The 20,842-nt window shown below is 44.8% G+C and overlaps 1 protein-coding gene across 2 annotated transcripts in view; it reads left to right on the plus strand.

Moving 5' to 3' along the window:
- SGTA (small glutamine rich tetratricopeptide repeat co-chaperone alpha) overlaps positions 1 to 20,842 on the plus strand; it is a 571,490-nt gene that overhangs the window by 235,739 nt on the left and 314,909 nt on the right. The window lies entirely within an intron of this gene.

A 20,842-nucleotide genomic window follows, 5' to 3' on the forward strand; every position in this document is an offset into this window, starting at 1 on the left:
ACCAGTACCAGAAAAGGAAAAAGGACAAGGCTTTTATTTAAGACTTTTCCTTGTTCCCAGAAAAGACAAATCATGGCATCCAATTCTGGACTTTTCCATTCTAAATACTTTCCTGGACATTCCAAAATTCAAGATGCTGACTCTACAACAGCTACTGCCTATGCTAGGCAAGAATGCCTGGTTGGTAACTCTAGACTTAAGAGAGGCTTACCTGCATATCCCAATCAGGGAATTTTGCAGAAGATACCTCCGCTTCAAAGCAGGCTATTTGCATTACCAGTTCTCTGCACTGCACTTTGGCTTATCTACTGGGCCCAGGGACTTCACAAAGTGCCTGGCACCAGTGATTGCATTTTGCAGACATATACTCAAATTTATCCTTATCTAGACAATTGTCTAATTCAGGCAGAGGACAAGGACACTCTTCTGCAACATCCGGCGTTTGTAAAAAGGCTTCTAACATGCCTAGGGTATACCATAAACAAAAACAAATCACAACTGGTACTCTATCAAATAATTACATTCCTGGGTGCAAGCATGAATACAACTGCCCAGATGGCTTACCTCACGCCAGACAAACAAGTTCAATTGATAACATACTATAAATAAGTGGCCACAAAAGCCCAGCTATCTGCAAGACAAATTCTGCAGGCTTTGAGGTTCATGGCATCTTGCATTCTACTAATTTCATATGCAAGACTGCATATGAGGAAACTTCAATGGTACCTAAAAAGCTTATGGCGTCAACATTGTCACAGCCTGGAAACGATGATTCCACTCGTTCCTTGCCTGCAACAGGAGTTCCTTTGGTGGGCAGAAGCCTGTCACCAAAACAAGGGACTGTCATTCACTCTACCCCCTGCCAGCCAAACCCTGACTACAGATGCATCAGACTATGCTTGGGGGGGGGGGGTTCATCTGGCAGGGTAATGCATTCAGGGTGAATGGAGCCCAACTCAGATGCACCTACATATCAACCAGAAAGAAATGCTAGCTGTACAGAATGCTCTATGACGGCCTTCAAGGACTTCCTTCATCCAGGGCAACTACTGATAGACGGACAACACCACACTTATGTGGTACATAAACAAACAGGGGGGTACCCATCCTACCCCCTTTGCAGATTAGCCATGGCCTTGTGGAACACAGCCTTGACTTAACGAATACAACTACAAGCTCAATTCCTGCTAGGAAAGCAGAATACTCTGACAGACGACCTAAGCAGAAATCTAATGGACCCACACGAATGGAAACGATCCGCAAATTTTCAGCATGTTGACACGAAAATGGGGGAGCCCGGGCATAGATCTTTTTGCCTCACCCCAAAACTACCAGTTAGGCAAATTCTGCATAAGACTTCCATCACAAAAAAGCTTGGAAAGTGGATGCTCTATCCTTCAGCTGGAAAAACCTATCCGTCTATGCCTTTCCCCCTCTGCCTTTGCTCTCCAAGGTTTTACTAAAAGTCAGACAGGAAAAACCAAAAATTATTCTGATTGCTCCAACATTGGTACCCACTTCTAAGGAATATATCACACCTTCCTCCATGGTACTTGCCTAAGGCCTCATCTATTGTCTCTGCAGAACTATCAAATTCTGCATGCTCAGCTCCAAACACTGAATCTTGCAGCATGGCTAATCAACTAATTTCACCAGTCACATCCCTCAGTAAACCTGTGATAGATGTCATTTGGGAGGCTAGAAGGCCTAGTACTAGAAAATCGTATGCTGATAAATGGAAGCGATTCTATGCCTGGAACCAAAGCACAAGGAATAAACACAGCAATGCTCAATATTCCTCAGATTCTGCAATATTTAACTGAGATGCTTTACAAGGGCCTATCTTTTTCTTCTATAAAAATCCATTCCTCTGCCATTTCAGCTCATTACAACACAGGGCCTCCTCTCTCTCATCCCCTGCTAAAGCAGTACCTCAGAGGGGCCAAAAATTTCAGACCTCCCAGGAGAGCTCCAACTCCTGTATGGGACCTCAACTTTGTGCTGGAAAAACTCACCCTACCTCCTTTTGAACCAGCTGCCACTGCAGACAAAAAATTTATTTTTTGGAAGACAACCTTTCTTTTAGCAGTCACTTCAGCTAGAAGGACTTCAGAACTACAGGCTCTCATGGCAGTGGAGCCTTTCATTATCTTTTATCCGGACAGGGTGGCCCTCAGGACCAATCCTTTTATGCCTAAGGTGGTATCCAGTGTGGCTCTTAACCAAACCATTCATCTACCAACTTTTTCCCAAATCCGCAGAACAAGGGGGAGCGAATTCAATTCTGCATTCATTGGATGTACACAGACAACTAAGATTCTACTTAAACAGGACAAAATCTCTACGAAAGTCTGGGCAACTACTGGTGGCATTTGCTGCAGTGGCAGAGGAGACTGCTATCTCAAAGCAGACTATTTCAAAATGGATAAGCCATTGTATTTGTTTCTGCTACATGCACCATGGTAAACCTGTCCCCAAGGGGATCAGATCCCATTCCACCAGGGCTGCATCTACTTCTGCAGCTTTTCTCAGAGGGGTTCCTACCAGAGACATTCTAGAAGCTGCTACTTGGAGCTCAGTGCATATGTTCACAAAACATTACCATTTACCTCTCTTTTCTAAATCCAGGGCAGGCTTTGCCACTGCTGTCCTGTAGGGCCTTATAGCTGCTCCTAATGCTGTATATATCCATCCTCCCATCCATAGCTTTGGGATTCTACCCAAATGTAATGACTGCAACAGTGAAACATGAAGAACATAGTACAGTTGTGTACACTTACCATAAATTTAGATGTTCGAGTGTATTCACTGTTGCAGTCTGGGTTACCCACCCGCCAGCCCTCTTTCTTCTTTATTATACCTCTGCTTTCCATCACTGTGCACAAAAGCCTTTTTGGCGTATTTGCTTTTAGTTGGAGGTAAACTGTTTGTTTGTGTTCTAAATTACATGCATGTATATATTTATATATTTTTGCTCCCCATTTGGGGGGCACCTGACATCTGGGGCAAGAAAAACTGATTAAAATGGCATCGGCTGCATGTTTTATACCCCTGACGACCTGACGTCATGGAAGAGGTGACAGCAACCGACGCAGGATCCAAGACTTTGTTATTCAGGCCGACTTGAGGGCAGCAGATTACCCAAATGTAATGACTGCAACAGTGAATACACTCTAACATCTACATTTATGTAAGTGTACACAACTGTACTATCCTGGTTCCCAGGAAAGGTGGTCCTTGGAGAGGCCTATTCTAGATTTGTGACATCTAAACACCTACCTTAAAGGTTCCCACCTTTTGCATGCTGTCCTTGAGCACACTACTTCCCCAGACCTACATGGTGTCTCCGGACATCAAGAATGCTTACCTCCCACATACCTGTTCATCTTCTGTTCAGGAAACTTCTTCACTTTACTATTGCTTCACACTTTCAGTTCTCTGCCTTGCCTTTTAGACTGTCTACGGCTCCAAGGGTCTTCAGAAAATGCTTAGCTCCTGTCATAGAGTTTTGCAGACTAAGGGACATTCAGATTTTCCTGTGCCTGGACGGTCTTCTCCAGCCTCAGTCTCAAGACACACTTCAAGAGAATCTACTTTTCGCAGATCTCTGCTGGCAAGTCTAGGTTTCACCATCAACTATCAAAACTCTATCCTTGTTCCTTCACAAGACCATGTTTTTCTAGGATGCAGAATACAAGCAGACAGGATGTTGGCTTCTTTACATCTCCAGAAGGCTCTGTTTCACTGCCTACTTCCAGGCTCTCATTCCTCTTCAGATGTTCATCGTATTTCACTGTTGCAGTCATTACAGTTGGGGTTATCCTGCTGGCAGGCTACCTGCAGTCGGCCTGAATTCCAAAGTCTAGGTCTGGCATCGGTTGCTGTCGCCTCTTCCCTGACGTCAGTGCGCCAGGGGTATAAAAGATGCAGCCGCCATTTTATTCAGTCTTTCTTGCCGCGTGGTGCCCGACGCAAAAGCGGTTCACAAGTGCTGGTTGGCCGACTCCTGAGATTTTCAAATTCTAATTTCAGATCCGAAGTCTTCATTAAAGCTAAGTACCCCGTTGGCAAAACTTTTTTCTTGCTCCAGACCGATGTCAGAAAAAGTTAATTGTATTTCTTGTGGGAAGCAAATACCTTATAAGGATTTTCACTCTTACTGTATTCCTTGCCTAGGCCCTGATCACAATGTTGCTAGTTGTTGGTTTTGTGCTAGATTTAACCAACGCACTATTAAGCGTCGGTACAATTTTGCATTTCATTACTTTGGCAGAAGATTCAATTATATAATGCCGTCAGAACAGTCGACTACCGGTGTTCATAAAAAGCGCAAAGGAAAAGAAAAGGACAGGCATCCGAGGTCCAAAACCGACGAGGCTCCTGCTAGGCCTGTCACCGGTTCTCAGTGAGGTGCTTTCGCAGCCCCTGACGCCCGCTACCTCAGAGCCACAGTCTGCTTCCGACTCCTACATGGAGCCGACTAGGCCACTGGAAACTCACGGTATTGGACACTCAGAAACTATTCCCTCAGATGGGTCCAGAGCCACTGAGCAGGCATCTGCTTCTGAGGGTGTTTTCAGGCCTACACAGTTATATGTGAAACCTACTTCAGCTTCAAAGACTAAAGCAGTTCTAAAGACGAAGAAACAAATACAGCATTCTTCTGGACAGGCCACCATGCCTAAAAAACAGATGCTTAAAAGGGCCAAAGACCTAATTACTTTGATCAGGGTTCCCATGCCCCACCTGATAAGAGGCCTAGGCAAGAGACAGAATACAAATCTTCAGACCAAGTTTCCATTTCCTCGAATTCCTCTTCTGATCAGGAATATTCCATTCCTCCCCATGAGTTTTCTGATGCTAAAGAATGTATCCCTTCAGCCTCTCCTCCTGAGGATTATTCTTTTGGGGAGACTCTGCATACTATGAGGGAGCATTTCCAATGGGAGAGCCAATATTACTCAGAATCCAAGAAAAGGCTCAGAGACTTCTTTTTATTACCTCAGCACAGGCCCCTTGCTATCCCACCTGTTTTAGACATTGTAGATGATGTATTTTCAGAGTCTAGTCTTAGTCTATCTCCAGACTCTCTACCACCAGCCCCTGTTAAGCCAGACAGACTACAGGGTTCCTGATTCACATAAATTTCTTCATAAAAACCCTGCTGCTGACCCAGAAACCATCTCTCAGGGTCCCAAAGGGGGTCAAGGCTTCCACTGCAAAAAAAACCCATCCCCTCTGATAGGGATTCTAGGGCCCTGGACAGATGGGGGGAAAAGATTTATACTTCTGCTACCTTGGCTGTAAGAGCTTTAAATTGCCAATTTCATATGCTTAAATATCAGCAATATCTTATGTCACTGCTTAAACAGAAAATGTTAAATTCAGAATGTGCAGAAAACAAAGAAATGCGGGATTTATTGCATGCAGCTGAACAAGTAGGAAAGCATACTTTGCAGTGTATTTTTTGATTCTCTAGAAGCCTCCTGCAGGGCTGCTGTTATGGGTTCTGTCATTAGGAGGCATGCTTGGTTAAAAGAACAGAATCTGCCTGATAATGTCAAAGCAAAACTATTAGATGCTCCATTACAGCATGATACTTTGTTTGGTGTTAAAGCAGAAGAGATGTTGAAGGAAATGGAGGACAAAGTTAAATCTATGCAAACAGTCAAGGATTTCTTGCAGGTACAACCTCCCAGATTTGGAAGGAACTGGCCTACAAAGAATTGGTCCTTTCCAGTGTCAGACAGGCCACAAAGAGGCAGATACAGACGCCCCAGAGGCAGATCACAGCCCCAAGGCTCATACAGGCCTAAACAATGGGGCGCTTCTACCTCCAAAAGCGGAGAGGAGAAATTACAGCCATACAGGAAACAGTCTCAATGACTTTCCCCTGCCAGCACCAAGCACTTATCTTCTGGCAGCCCCTTTGTGGGGAAAACTAGCCCTTCACAAAATTGGCACAAGGTCACCCAGGACAAATGGGTCCTAAATATCGTATCACGAGGCTACAGGTTCTACTTTCACACCCTGCCAAGGCCAAACGGTATGTCAGATCTGCCACACAATCAACGGGCAGAGGCACAAAAACAAGTTTCATCCCTCATGGACATGAGAGCTATTCAGTTGGTACCACAGCAAGAGCAGGGACTAGGATTCTACTCAAGGTTATTCTTGTTGCCCAGAAAGGACAAAGCCTGGAGACCAATACTGGACCTGTCTATCCTAAACTTATTGTTGGATATCCCAAAATTCAAAATGTTAACTCTGCAGCAGCTTTCTACCCATGCTGGGCAAGAGGGCTTGGCTTATGACTTTAGACCTAAAAGAGGCATACCTGCATGTCCCAATCAATCATTCAGAAGATACCACAGATTTATAGCTGGCTCAATGCATTACCAATTATCTGCACTGCCCTTTGGCTTATCTACTGCGCCCAGGGTTTTCACAAAATGCCTGGCACCAGTGATTGCTTTTTGCAGACAGAGGAATACAAATATATAGTTACATGGACGACTGCCTTATTCAAGCAGAGAAAAGGACATGCTACTACAGCATCTGGCGTTTGTAAAGATTACTAACAGGTCTAGGGTACACAGTAAACGAAAAGAAATCAAAACTCTCTTACCATCTCAAGAGATAATATTCCTGGGTGCAAGCTTAAATACAAATGCCCAGATGGCTTATCTCACGCCAGACAAACACAGACAACTGACTACTTATTTCAAAATGTTGGCAACAAAGACCCAGTTATCTGCAAGAAAAATATGCAGGCTTTGGGCTTCATGGCATCCTGCATTCTGCTAATTCCATATGCAAAACTGCGTATGAGGAAACTTCAGTGTTGTCTAAAAAGTGTTTTGACTCAACATTGCCACAGCCTGGAAACAATAATTACCCTCATTCCCTGCCTTTAACAGGAGTTCCGATGGTGGGCAAAAGCCTGTCACCACAACACGGGACAGCCATTCACCTTACCCACAGCCAGGCAGACATTGACAACAGATGCATCAGATTATGCCTGGGGGGCCCATATGGCAGGAAGATGTATTCAGGGCACATGGTCCACAAGTCAAATGCATCTACATATCAATCAAAAAGAGATGTTAGCTGTTCAGAACGCTCTGACAGCCTTCAAGGATCTACTTCATCCAGGACAACTACTGATAAGGACGGACAATGCTACAGTTATGTGGTACATAAGCAGGGAGGCACACATTCCTACCCCCTCTGTAGGCTAGCCATGACCTTGTGGGTCACATCATTGACTTACCAAGTACATCTGCAAGCACAATTCCTGCCAGGAAGGACAAATACTCCGGCAGATGAACTAAGCAGAAACCTAATGGATCCTCACGAGTGGAAATTGGATCCACGAGTCTTCATGATAACAAGGAACTGGGGATGCCCGGACATAGACCTATTTGCCTCTCCTCACAACTACCAACTACAGAACTTCTGCACAAGGACTTATCACAAGCAAGCATGGAAAGTGGATACTCTATTTTTCAGCTGGAAACACCTAACAGTATATGCCTTTCCTCCTCTGCCTCTCCTCCCCAAGGTACTCCTCAAAGTCAGACAAGAGAAACCAAAAATACTGATTGCCCCAGACTGGCCCCGCCAGCACTGATACCCAATCCTAAAGAGCTTGTCTCAATGCCCAGCTTGGATTTTACCTCAAATTCCTCACTTACTGACCCAATAAGACAGTCAAATACTGCACAGCCAACTCAGAACCTTAAACCTGGCAGCATGGTGGATAATGTAGCCAGTCAAGGCACACACCTCTCTAAAGCAGTGATGGATGTTATTTTGGAGGCCTAGCATCAGAAAATCTTATGCAGAAAAATGGAAGAGATTCTGTGCTTGGAACCAGGCACAAGGTTTTGACGCGATTGTTCCAAATTTTCCTCAGATTTTGCAATACTTAACTGAGATGCTTGATAAAGGCCTTTCTTTTTCATCAATTTAAATTCACTTCTCTGCCATTTCAGCTCATTACAATAGAGAACCACCTATTTTATCTCCTCCATTACGAAGGCAGTACCTCAGAGGGGCCAAAAACATAAGACCCCCAAGGAGAGCACCAGTACCTGCATGGTACCTCAACTATGTCTTGGAAAAACTTGGCACTGCCTCTGTTTGAACCAGCCTCTGCAGCTGATATTAAATTCCTATCCTGGAAAACAGCTCTGCTCCTAGCAAAGACCTCTGCTAGACGAGTCTCAGAGTTGCAGGCACTCATGGCTGTGGAACCTTTTATCACTTTCCATCCTGACAGGTTTTCTCTGCGCACAAACCCTAGATTTATGCCTAAGGTAGTGTCCGTTGTGGCCCTTAACCAAACAATTCATTTGCCTACCTTTTATCCAAGCCCACAGAATAAGGGTGAGAGAATTCTGCATTCTTTGGACATTCATAGGCAGCTATGCTTCTACTTGGACAGAACCAAAGCTTTCAGAAAGACCGAACAGCTTCTAGTGGCATATGCTGCAGGATCACAAGGAAAGCCTATCTCAAAGCATACTATTTCAAAGTGGATAGGTCACTGCATTAGTTTCTGCTATTCACAGCATGGCAAATCAGTGCCTAAGGGCATTAGGCCACATTCAGCCAGAGCAGCAGCCACTTGAGCAGCCTTCCTCAGAGGAGTACCAACCAAAGACGTAGGCTGCAACTTGGAGTTCAGTGCCTACTTTTACAAAGCACTATCATTTACCTCTCTACTCTAAATCCAGGGCAGGATTTGCCACTGCAGTTCTGCAGGGCCTGGTAGCCTCTCCTAATCCTACTTAGCACCAGCCTCCCAACCTTATCTTTGGGGTTCAACCCAATTGTAATGACTGCAACAGTGAAACACGATGAACATAGTACAGTTGTGTATCTACCATAAATGTAGATGTTAGAGTGTATTCACTGTGGCAGTCCAGTTTACCCTCCCACCATCCCCCTTTTCCTTTGCTGGGACTTATCTGCACTTCTCTGTTCTATACAACCTATGTGGTGTATTTGCTTGTGGATGAAGGAAAAGTTGTTTTTTGTGCATGCATGCTTATTGGCATAATTTTAGCCTGCCATTTTAGGGGTACCTGACATCTGGGGCAAGCAAAACTGAAGAAAATGACGTAGGCTGCATCTATTATATCCCTGGCGCACTGACGTCAGGGAAGAGGCGACGGCAACTGACTCCGGACCTAGACTTTGGAATTCAAGCCGACTGCGGGTATCCTGCCAGCAGGATGACCCCAATTGTAATGACTGCAACAGTGAATACACTGTAACATCTACATTTATGGTAGGTACACAACTGTACTTTCCTGAATGCCAAGGAGTTTGTATGCCTTTTGGGCTTTATGGCATCCACTGTACTCGTGCTACTTCTAGCCAAGCTGCACATGACATTCCAGTGGTACCCTCAGGTCAGTATGGATACTACATGCTTACCCATTGGAGTTTATTCCCTTTCTTCCTTGCTTGAGAAATTGAGAAAAGAACTGAACTGGTGCATTCAGCAGGTTACCTTGAATCCAGGCCTACCCTTACAGCCAACCCTTCCCACTCAGGAGTTGTTCGTGGATGCTTCGGACTTGGGATGGGGAGCAACCCTGGCATCCTGGAAGGTTCAAGATGTGTGGTCTCAAAGGAGGGAACACACAAACATAAGAGATGAGAGCACTTGGTTTTTGCTCTACAAATTTTCAAACCTCTTCTTCCAGGAGACCTAAAGTGGTTCAGAGACAACACCACAGTCTTTTGGTATGTCAGCAAGCAGGGAGTGACCAAGTTTGATCTGCTGTGCAGACTAGCTCTCCAAGCTTGAGAGTTGGCTTCTCAGTCAGCTGACTCTTCAGGCAGATGTTCTTCGTGTTTCACTGTTGCAGTCATTACATTTGGGTTATCTGCTTGCAGTAGCCCTCAATCGGCCTGATAAAGACTTGGGTTGCTGTCCCTTCTTCCATGACGTCAGGTCGTCAGGGGTATTAAACATGCAGTTGACACTATTACATCAGTCTTTCTTCGCAAGTGCCAGTCAGCCGACTCCTGAAATTTTCATTTTCAAGTTTCAGAACCGAAGTCTTCAACTAAAGCTAAGTACCCTGTTGGGGAAACTTTTTTTTTTTTTACTTGCTCCTTTCCGATATCAGTAAAAGTTAATAATTGCATTACTTATGGAAAGCAAATACTTCACAAAGATTTTCATTCTTACTATATTCTTGCCTAGGCCCTGACCACGACGTACCTTGCTGTCGGTTTTGTGCTTTATTTAATTAGCACACTGTCTGTCTGTATATTTTCGCCTCTAAATATTTTGGTTCTCTGTTTAATTATCAAGAAATGTCATCGGTTAGCCATCTGACTACCAGGTTTCTGAAAAAACGCAAAGATAAAGACAGGCCGCCGAGGTCCAAAACTGCCAATGACACTTCTAAGCCAGTCACCAGTTCGCCGGTACTTAGTGAGGTGCTTTCGCTGCCCCTGATGCCCACTACTTCTGATTTGCAGGCCTCTACTGAGACCCATTTGGAAGCCGGTATGCCGCGAGATGCTTCAACTGTGGAATCTGCGGATGTCTCTAGCTTGGATGGGTCCAGAGCTGCTGTGCAGGCACCGGCTTCTGAGGGTGTATTCAGACCTACGGACTTGCATATTAAACAGACACCTCCTTCTTCATTTAGGCCTAAATCTCGAACCATGCGTAAGAAGCAGACGCCCAGACCACATGCTCAGGCCTCTGTGCCTAAAAAACAAATAAGAATGGCTGAAGATCTTACAACTCTAATCAGGGGAAGCTAACCCCCCCCTTCTAAGAGACCTAGGATTAAAGTTGTTTATGAATGTTCTGACCAGGATTCTGATTTTTCTGATGATCTGGATTTGCCCTTATCTAAGAGACCTAGGATTGAAGTTGTTTATGAATGTTCTGACCAGGATTCTGATTTTTCTGATTATCTGGATTTGCCCTTATCTAAGAGACCTAGGATTGAAGTTGTTTATGAATCTTCTGACCAGGATTCTGATTTTTCTGATGATCTGGATTTGCCCTTATGTACTTATGAGGATTCTGATGCAGAGAACTCTATTCCCTCTGCTTTCCCCTCCAGAGGATTTTTCTTTTGGTGAACCTTACATACTCTAATGGAGCATTTCCACTAGGAAAGCAGGATTTTTCTGATTCAAAAAAAGAGGCTTAGGGACTTCTTAACTCCTGCCTCAGCATAGGCCTGTAGCTATTTCTCCTGTACTAGACATTGTTGATGCCTTTTCGGAATCTAGTTTGGCCCCTGATTCTTTGCCTCCTGCTCCCAGAAAACCTGACAGATATTACAGGGTTCCTGATTCGCACAAGTTCCTTTTTAAAAATCCTATTGCTGATCCAGAGACTATTTCACAGGGACCCAAGGACATTAAGGCTTCTACTGCTAAAAATCCTACCCCTTCTGATAGAGACTCCAGGGCGCTGGATAGATGGGGTAAGAAGGTTTACACTTCTCCTACCTTGGCCATTAGGTCTTTAAACTGACAGTTTCATATGTTAAAGTATCAACAACATGTTATTTGATTGCTTAAACAGAAAATGATGATTCCTGACTGTGCTGAAAATAATTACAGGATTTAATGCATTCTGCTGAACAGGTTGGAAAGCACACTTTGCAATGTGGATTTGATTCATTAGAGACCTCTTGCAGGGCTGCTTATTACTGGGTCTGTGCTCAGAAGGCATGGCTTAAGGAGCAGTCTTTGCCTGATCATGTTAAAACTAAACTGTTGGATGCTCCCTTAAATCAGGACCGCTTGCTTGGCAACAAGGCTGAGGAAGTTCTTAAAAAGATGGAAGATGAAGCTAAATCTATGCAAACTAACAGATTTCTTACAAGTTCAGCTCCTAGATTTAGTAGGCACTGGCCCTCTAAGAACTAGTCCTTTCCTGCCCCTTCCAGGTCTTCTCAAGCCAAACCCATACACAGCAGAAACCCTAGGATGTCCTTCATGGATGCATCTGCAGTCATAACAAGTGGGTTGTCCTGTCGTCAGGCAGCCCTGCAGTCGGCCGGATTCCAAAGTCCGGGTCCGGCTTCGGCTGATGTCGCACTCCACCCGACATCATCTCTGTTGGTCTTCGGGTATAAAAGCATCAGCCGACGCCATTTTCCCCAGTCTTTCTTGCCGCGTGGCGCCCGAAGCAGAAGCTGTTCGCAAGTGCCGGTCGGTCGGATCCAGAGATTACTTCCCCCAGCCCCTGCCAAACCAGACAGATTTTACAGGGTGCCAGATACTCATCACCACCTTTATAAGGCCCCACTTGCAGATCCAGAAACTATATCCCAGGGTCCCAAGGCAGTAGCCGCGACCACAGCTAAAAACCCTATTCCTTCTGAAAGGGAAGCAAGGTCATTAGACAGATGGGGTAAAAAGGTCTACACTTCAGCTACTCTCTCAGCTAGAGCTTTAAACTGTCAGTTTCACATGATACAATACCAAGAGTTTATGCTTGATCATTTAACTAAAAAACTAACCACTGATGAATCTCTTGATAAGAAATATGTATTAGAGATGGTAAATAACATACAACAGGTTAGCAACCATTCCTACAAATGTGGCTATGATGCACTGGAGGCTTCATTTAGATCAGCCATGACAGGCACAGTGATAAGAAGGCATGCATGGCTAAAGAACAAGCTTTACGGATCATGTTAAAGCTAAGTTGCTAGATGCTCCTATGGACAAGACAAGTTTGTTTGGTACACCTGCCCAGCAGGTTATGAAGAAAATGGAAGAAAAGGCAAAATCTGTTCAAACTGTTAAAGATTTCTTGCAGGTTCACCCCCCAAGGTTTAGCAGGAACTGGCCTGCCAAAAATTGGTCCTTTCCTGACTCCACAAAATTTCAAAGGGGCAGGAATAGACGCTCCAGAGGTAGAAACCAATCCAGAGGAGGTGCCTACAGAGGACGACAGTGGCAAGGTAACAACAGAGGCGCAGACACAGCCACTGCCACTACATCAGCACAACCACAGTGACTTAATCCTAAATCCGCCTACCAGGGAACAAATAGCAGCTCCTCTAGGCGGAAAGTTAACCTTATTTTCAAAGAACTGGCACTACATAACAAAAGACAAGTGGATTTTACAAACCATAGATCAAGGTTACGGTTTCACTTCCACACTTTACCAGTCAAAGAGGAATGCCAAACCTACCTCCAAATCAAAAACAGAGGCTCTACGCCAGATAATGGAGTTAGCAAACATGAGAGCTGTGGAAAGAGTGCCAACAGCAGACCAAGGAAAGGGGTTCTACTCCAGACTATTCCTAGTTCCAAGAAAGGAAACAAGTTGGAGACCAATTCTCGACCTGTCCACCTTAAATACATACATCATTGTCCCAAAATTCAAAATGCTGACCCTACAGCAACTTCTTCCCATGCTGGGCAAGGAGTCTTGGCTGGTAACTCTAGATCTCAAGGAGGCATACCTGCGTCCCCATTCGACCAATCTGCAGAAGATACCTCAGATTTCTTGCAGGATCAGAGCACTATCAATTCTCAGCATTGCCCTTTGGCTTATCTACTGCGCCCAGAGTATTCACAAAATGCATGGCATCAGTAATCGCCCATTGCAGACTACAGGGAATTCAAATTTACCCATACCTGGACGACTGCCTGCTACAAGGGGACAACAAAAGCAAGCTGACAACAGATTTACAAAGGGTCATTTACTTGCTACAAGGACTGGGATACACAGTCAATTTACAAAAGTCAAGGCTGATACCATCCCAAACAAGGACGTTCTTGGGCGCGGAATTGGACACAGTACAACAAATGGCATTCCTGACTACAGAAAAACAAAAAGAACTTCCTCTTTACTTCTTGGCACTAACAAAACTGAACAAGTTAACAGCAAGAAAAGTTCTGCAGGCCTTGGGCTTCATGGCATCATGCATAATCTTGGTCCCATTTGCCAGACTACATATGAGGAAACTACAGTGGTACCTAAAGAATTTATGGTCCCAACACAGACACAGTCTAGAAACAGAAATCCCACTAATTCCATGCTTAAAACAGGAGTTCCTATGGTGGGCTCAGGCATGCCAGTCAAACCCAGGCCTACCCTTTCGCAGATGTCAACCAAGCCAGACCATCACAACAGACGCTTCAGACCTAGGATGGGGCCCACATGCTGGACAAATGCGTGCAAGGATTGTGGACACAGGATCAACTTCGCCTGCACATCAATCTAAAAGAAATGCTGGCAGTAAAACTGGCAATCCAAAAGTTCAAACCATTTCTCAAAGAGGGCCAGTTGATGATAAGGACAGACAACACCACAGTTATGTGGTACATCAACAAACAGGGAGGCACTCATTCATACCCCCTATGCAGAATGACCTTGGAGCTGTGGACCCTGGCACTCAGCTACAACATTCAGTTACAGGCAATATTTGTACCGGGGAAAGACAATACTCTAGCAGACATATTAAGCAGAACCACTGGATGCCCACGAATGGAAACTGCACCCGGACATCTTCAAGACCATCTCAAAGAAATGGGGAATGCCACAGATAGACCTATTCGCATCACCTCTCAATCACCAGCTCAAAAATTCTGCACAAGGACATTCCACCCACTAGCATGGAAAGTGGACTCACTCTCCTTCAACTGGAAAGGCCTAACAGCATATGCATTCCCACCTCTTCCTTTGATACACAAGGTACTACTAAAAATCAAGGAAGAACGTCCAAGGATAATCCTGATAGCTCCAAACTGGCCAAGACAGCACTGGTACCCACTACTGAAGAGCATGTCTCGAACAAAATGTGGCCAATACCTCTGATGCCTTTGATGTTAACTCAGAACAACTACAGCATCATACATCCAAACCTAAAACGCTGCAACTGACTGCATGGAACATCACATAACAGCAGCTAATCCAGAACTTTCCCAAAGAGTTAAAGACATTATTCTTGAAGCACGCAGACCTTCAACAAGAAGGAACTATGCTGGGAAATGGAAAAGGTTTGTCATTTGGAGTACGGAAAGAGGAAAAGATGTGTCAAACATAGATATGCCTAACATTCTGGAGTATCTGGCGAACTTCTTCATTCAGGCCTGTCCTACTCCTCCATCAAGATACATGCATCAGCTATTTCAGCAGAATACAGCTTTGATCCACCTGTTTTTCGCACCCTTTGCTCAGGCAGTTCCTCAGAGGAATCAAGAATGTAAAACCTCCAAGGAAACCACCATTACCAGCTTGGGATTTAAACTTTGTGCTAGAAAAGTTGACACTATCACCCTTTGAACCAGCAGCAACAGCAGACCTACAACACCTGTCATGGAAAACTGCTTTCCTACTGGCAATAACTTCAGCAAGGAGGGTTTCAGAACTACAGGCCTTAATGGCAGTGCAACCCTTCCTAATCTTCCACCAAGATAGAGTGTCCATGAGGACTAATCCTACATTTATGCCCAAGGTGGTATCCAGAGTGTCTTTGAACCAGGCAATCCACCTACCTACCTTCTTTCCCAACCCACAAAACAGAGGGAAAGAATACTGCATACCTTGGATGTACATAGACAGCTACGCTACTACTTGGACAGAACAAAAACAGCAGAAAGACTGACCAACTTTTGTAGCCTATGCAACAGGAAGGGAAGGAAAAGCTATTTCCAAACAGACAATCTCCAAATGGATAGGAAACTGCATACGTTACTGTTACTCCTTCCATGGAAAACCAATTCCACAGAACATAAGACCTCATTCTACAAGGGCAACAGCCACTACCACAGCCTTCTTACGAGGAGTGGCAACCAAAGACATTATTGAGGCGGCTACTTGGACCTCCGTGCATACATTTGCCAAGCATTATAATTTGCCTCTTTATTCCAGATCCCGAGCAGGGTTTGCCACTGCTGTACTGCAAGGGATCCTAAACACACCATAATCTACTTTTATCCTCCTCCCTCGTTGGCTATGGTATTCTACCCATTGTTATGACTGCAGATGCATCCATGAAGGACATAGTACAGTTTTGTACCTACCATAAATGTAGATGTCCGAACTGGATAGCATCTGCAGTCAGGATTACCTCCCTCCTTCCCTCTGTGGTACTCCTAGGGTGTTTACCCTCCTAATAGCTAGCTGTTGGGGAGTCTTTATGGTGTATTTGTTTGTATATATGTACATATATGTTTATTGTTGTGTTTACCTCTATCTATTTGGAAACATTGGCATCTATCCAAATTTTTAGCATGCAAGAGGGCTACTGGCATCTGGGGCAAGAAACACTGAGGAAAATGGCGTCGGCTGATGCTTTTATACCCGAAGACCAACAGAGATGACGTTGGGTGGAGTGCGACATCAGCCGAAGCCGGACCCGGACTTTGGAATCCGGCCGACTGCAGGGCTGCCTGACGACAGGACAACCCACTTGTTATGACTGCAGATGCTATCCAGTTCGGACATCTACATTTATGGTAGGTACAAAACTGTACTTTTCAGTCCCAGGGGACGCACAAGACTAAGCAGTGGGGGGGTCTGCACCCAAATCTGGGAGTAGTAAGACTCCCCTTATGGAAAACTGTCTCAATGACTTGCTTTTAAAACTTCCAAGCACTTCCCAACTTAATGCTCCTTTAGGCAGAAATATTGGTCTGCAGGCCAAAAACTGGGACCTCATTACCCAGGACACACAGGTTTTAAATATAGTGTCCCAAGGATACAGATTTTACTTCCACATGTTACCAACACCAAGTGGGTGGCCAGATCTACCCCCAAATCAATGGGCAGAGGCCCAAAATTAAGTACTCTCTCTCTCTTAAGCATGGGGGCTACTCAGTTGGTACCAGAAGAGAAAAAGGGACAAGGTTTCTCTTTGAGACTTTTCCTGGTACCCAGAAAAGGCAATACATGGCGTCCTTTCCTCGACCTTTCTACTCTAAACACCTTTCTGGTGATTCCAAAATTCAAAATGCTGACTCTGCACCAGCTGCTTCCTATGCTAGACAAAGATGTATGGTTGGCAACACTAGACCTTAAAAGAAGCATACCTGCACATCTCTATCTGGGAGTCTTGCAGAAGATACCTACTCTTCAAAGCAGGCTACATGCAGTATCTGTTCTCTGCACTGCCATTTGGCTTATCTACTGCACCCAGGGTATTCACAAAGTGCCTAGCCCCAGTCATTGCATTTTGCAAGCAAAGAAATATTCAAATGTACCCATACCTTGGCTTTTGTCTAATTTGGGCAGAAAGCTAGGACATACTTTTGAATCATCTGGCCTTTGTTCAAAGGGTACTGACTTGTTTGGGTTACACCACAAACGAAAAGAAATCACACCTGGTACCCTGTCAACAAATTATATTCCTGGGCGCAAGCTTGAATACAACCTCCCAGATGGCTTTCCTCATGCCGGAGAAATGGATTAATTTGACAACCTACTTCAAACAAGTGGCCACAAAAACCCAGTTATCCGCAAGGCAACTACTGCAAGCCTTGGGGTTTCATGGCCTCCTGCATTCTTCTAATTCCATATGCAAGGCTGCATATGAGGAAACTGCAATGGTATCTCAAAAGCTATGGTGTCAACATTCACAGGATCTAGAAGCAATGATTCTATCATACCTTGCCTACAAATAGAGTTCCTTTGGTGGGCAGAGGCCTGCCACCTGCCACCAAAACAGGGGACTGCCGCACAAACATTAACAGACTCATCAGACTATGCATGGGGGGGCTCACCTGGCAGGGAAGTGCATTCAGGGCAAATGGAACCCAAGTCAAATGCACCTGCACAGAAATCAAAAGGAAATGTTAGCTGTACAGAATGCCCTGACAGCCTTCAAGGACCACATTCTTCCAGGACAACTAATGGTAAAGGTGGACAACACCACTGTCATGTGGTACATAAACAAGCAGGGGGGTACACACTCTTACCCAGTCTGCAGAGTTGCCATGGCATTTTGGAACACAGCCTTGAGCTACCAAGTGAATCTACAAGCTCAATTCCTGCCAGGAAAACTAAATACACTGGCAGATGGACTAAGCAGAAACATCATGGACCCACACGAGTGGAAACTGGAACCAAGGATTTTCAACATGTTGACAAGCAAATGGGGAGCCCAGATATAGACCTGTTTGCCTCCCCCCAGAACCATCAATTGGACACATTTTGCACAAGGATTCCCCACAAACTAGCTTGGAAAGTGGGATGCTCTATCCTTCAGCTTGAAAAACCTATCTGTTTATGCCTTTCCTCCTCTGCCTCTGCTCTCCAAGGTACTACTAAAGATCAAACAGGACAAGCTAAGGACAATTTTAATTGCACCAGACTGGCCACGCCAACACTGGTACACCCCCCCCCCTTGCGCAGTGTGTCACGCTTAGCCCCATGGCACCTGCCTCAGACTCCTTCCCTGTTGTCTCAGCAGGAGAACCAGATTCTGCACCCTCAGCTGCAAACCCTGAACCTAGCAGCCTGGCTAATTACCTAATCTCTCCTCTACCATCCCTCAGTAAATCAGTGATGGATATCATTTTAGAGGCAAGGAGGCCTAGTACTAGAAAATCTTGTGCCGCAAAATGGAAAATACTTTGTGTCTGGAACAAATCTCAAGAGATGAGTGCAGCAATGCCCAATTTACCTCAGATTCTACAATATTTGACTGAGATGCTTCATAAGGGCTTGTCCTTTTCCTCCATTAAAATTCATGCCTCAGCCATTTCAGCTCATTATAGCACAGAGCCTCCCCTCTTCTCTCACCCACTGCTCAAGCAATTCCTCAGAGGGGCCAAAAATTTAAGGCCACCCAGGAGAGCTCCAACTCCAGCCTGGGACCTTAACTTTGTCTTGGAGAAACTCTCTTCCTCCTTTCGAGCCTGCTGCTACTGCAGATTTAAAATTCCTTTCCTGGAAAACAGCTTTCCTTTTAGCAATCACTTCTGCAAGAAGGGTATCTGAATTACAGGCCCTTATGGCAGTGGAGCCTTTCATAATCTTTCGTGCGGACAGGGTGTCCCTTAGAACCAATCCCTCCTTTGTGCCCAAGGTGGTATCCAGTGTGGCTCTTATCAGTCCATTCATTTGCCTACCTTCTTTCCTAACCCACAGAACAAAGGGGAACGGATACTGCACTCCTTTGATGTGCACAGACAACTTAGATTCTACTTGGACAGGACTAAACCTCAAAGGAAATCTGAACTGCTGGTTGCATTTGCTGCAGGGACAGAGGGGAAAGCTATTTCAAAGCAAACCATTTCAAAATGGATAGGCCACTGCATTCATTTCTACTATAAACACCATGGAAAACCTATCCCACAGGGCATCAGACCCCATTCAAACCAGGGCTGCATCTACCTATCCAGCCTTTCTCAGGGGCATCCCTCCAAGGGACATCCTAGAAGCTGCTACCTGGAGTTCTGTACATACTTTCACCAAACATTATCATTTGCCAATTTTCTTTAAATCCAGAGCTGGTTTTGCCACTGCAGTCTTGCAGGGCCTTATAGCTGGTCCTAATTCTATTTAAATTCCTCCTCCCAACCTTAGCTTTGGGGAGTCTACCCAAATGTAATGACTGCAACAGTGAAACACGAAGAACATAGTACAGTTGTGTACACTTAACATAAATGTAGATGTTCAAGTGTATTCACTGTTGCAGTCCTAGTTACCCTCCCTCCAGCCCCCTTTCTTCTTTTGGCTATACCTCTACTCTCACTTACTATGCTCAAAAAGCTTTTTGGTGTATTTGCTTTTTTGTTGGAAGTATATCCTTGTATTTATAGATTTAATTGCTTCCCATTACGGGGGGCACCTGACATCTGGGGCAAGAAAAACTGATGTAATGGCCTCGGCTGCATGTTTAATACTCATGACGGCCTGACGTCATGGAAGAAGGGGACTGCAACCGATGCAGGACCAAAGATTTTGTTAATCAGGCCGACTGAGGGCTACTGCAAGCAGATAACCCAAATGTAATGACTGCAACACTGAATACACTCCAACATCTATGTTTATGGTGAGTGTACACAACTGTACTTTTATATTTCTTCCATTCAAAATGTTGTGGCACACACAATGAGCAGATCCATGACTTTATCCCACAAATGGGTTACACAGGGATGTGTTTCTGGACATTGTCTACCAGTGGGGTGAGCCTCGCGTAGATCTCTCTGCTTCCTGTATGAACAAACAACTTCCAACATTTTGGACCAGAGTTACCAATCCTCTGGCATGGAAGGTGGATACCCCATCTTTCTCTTGGAAGGTGGTGTTTCTCTATGCATCCCCTCCCTTCTTACTTATCCAAAATGTCCTGCTGAAGATCCAAGAGGAACAACCAAAAGTCTCGTTAGTGACTTCCTTTTGGCCAAGACAGAATTGGTTCCCCCTTCTGCATTTAGTTAAGGGCCGTCCTCACAAGTTACCCCACAGAGTGGACCTACTCACACAGGACAAGGGATCTCTAATGCATCCACAGATGTCAACCCTTCAGCTGACTCTGTGGGTGATAGGGTTTTGATTCCTTTCAGACACCTTTTCTCTTAGGATGTGCTGCAAGTTCTGCAGGAGGCCAGAAAACCCAATACTAGGAAATCCCGTATTTCAAAATGGAAAAGGTTTTCCATCTGATGTCTTTCTAAGGACCTACAACCACTAATTGTGGATGTTCCAGTGGTTCTGTCTTACCTGTGTGAATTATTGAAGAGTGAATTGTCATACTGTTCAATAAAAGTTCATCTTTCAGCAATCTCCGCCTGTCTGCCTCTGATTCCTTCCTTGTCTTCAGGGTTGGAAGTTAAACTTTTGCTGAAAGGTGTCCTTCATATCAGACCACCAAGGAAACCA

This window comes from Protopterus annectens, chromosome 13.part0, assembly GCF_019279795.1.
Source record: "Protopterus annectens isolate FY-2018-M chromosome 13.part0, PAN1.0, whole genome shotgun sequence".
Classification (NCBI taxonomy): Eukaryota; Metazoa; Chordata; order Ceratodontiformes; family Protopteridae; genus Protopterus; species Protopterus annectens.